Source organism: Onychostruthus taczanowskii, unplaced genomic scaffold, assembly GCF_017590055.1.
Source record: "Onychostruthus taczanowskii isolate IOZ18803 unplaced genomic scaffold, ASM1759005v1 scaffold381, whole genome shotgun sequence".
In the NCBI taxonomy this organism is placed as follows: domain Eukaryota; kingdom Metazoa; phylum Chordata; class Aves; order Passeriformes; family Passeridae; genus Onychostruthus; species Onychostruthus taczanowskii.
The window spans coordinates 2,376-4,072 of NW_024501249.1; positions in this window are offsets into that span (position 1 = coordinate 2,376).

The window sequence follows — 1,697 nt, forward strand, 5'->3', positions numbered from 1 at the left end:
CTTTTCCCCAATTTTTATTCCCATTTTTTGGGAATGCCCCAAACCTGCATCCGGGACAATTCCCTCAATTCCAGAGGGGGAAAATCCCAAACTTGGGAGAGGAAAAATTTGGGAATTTCCCCAAATCCTTTGGAAAAGAAAAAAAATCCGGGATGGAAACAAATCCAGGGCCAGAATTCCATTTTTTTTTGGGAATATTTGTGGGATTTCCTTGGGATCCTGAAGGAATTTTGGCTTTTCCAGGTGGAAATTCGGGGATTTTTTGGGATAAAGGCGGAATTTTTTGGGAATGGGAGGAATTGCAGGGAAGGATTTTGGGGAAAATTCGTGAATTTTTGGGATTTAAAAAAAAAATCCCCAAAATCCAGGAATTTTCTGGGTTAAAAAACGAAAATTCCGGCGTTTCTCGGACCGGAACCTTTCCAAATTTTTTTCCCATGGAATTTGGGCTGGGAAATTTGGGAATTCCGGGATTCCTTGGAATTCCAGGAATGTTCCCCGTCCTGATTTCCCCACATTTTTTTCCCGATTTTTCCCAATTTTCAATGATTTTCCTGGATTTCCCCCAATTTTTTTGGATTTTTCCCAATTTTTCTGGCTTTTCCTGGACTTTCCCACCCATTTTTTTCCCAATTTCCCCCAATTTTTTTCTGGATTTCCCCCAATTTTCCCCCAGTTTTTTTTATTTTTCCCCAATTTTTCTCTTTTTTTCCTTTATTTTTGTTTTTTAGATTTTTCCCAATTTTCCTGGTTTTTTTTCCTGATTTTCCTGGATTTTCCCCCAATTTTCCCAGAATTTCTTTGATTTCCCACCCAATTTTCCCAAAATTTTCTGGATTTTTCCTGTTTCTCCACAGATTTTTGCGATTTTCCTGGATTTTTTTTCCTGATTTTTCCCAATTTCCCCATTTTACCAGATTTTTTCCCAATGTTTCCCAGATTTTTCTGAGTTATTTCCATATTTTACCCAATTTTCCCTGATTTTTTTCTCGATTTTTCCCATTTTTTTCCAGCTTTTCCTGGATTTTCTTCCCAATTTTTCCCTATTTTCCCAATTTTCCCCGATTTTCCTGAATTTTCCCCAATTTCCCCCATAATTTTCCCCATATTTTTCTGGACTTTTCCCAATTTTCTCCCAATTTTCCCAAATTTTTCCCAGTTTTCCTGAATTTTTTCCTGATTTTTCCCATTTTTTTCCAGCCTTTCTCAAATTTTTCCAATTTTCCTCGATCTTATCCCAATGTTTCCCAGGTTTTTCTGAATTTTTTCCATATTTTCCCCAATTTTCTCCCGATTTTTTTCCCATTTTTCCCTGGATTTTCCCCAATTTTTCTCCCGATTTTTCCCATTTTTTCACAGATTTTTGCCCCCCGTATTTCCTGGATTTTCCCCAATTTTCCCCATTTTTTCTGGATTTTTCCCCCCATTTTTTTCCCTCAATTTTTCTCGGTTTTCCCAGATTTTTTCCCGATTTCCCCCAATTTTTTCACCCAGTTTTCCCCAATTTTTTCCTGGATTTTACTCAGAAATTTTTCCCAGATTTTCCCAGTTTTCCCCAGATTTTTTTTCCTGATTTCCCTGGATATTTTTCCCAATTTTCTCAAATTTTTCACAGTTTTCCCAGATTTTTTTTTTTTTTTTTTTTTTTCCCCCTTTTTTTCCTTTTTTTTCCCCAGGTTTTTTTTTCCGTTTTTTCT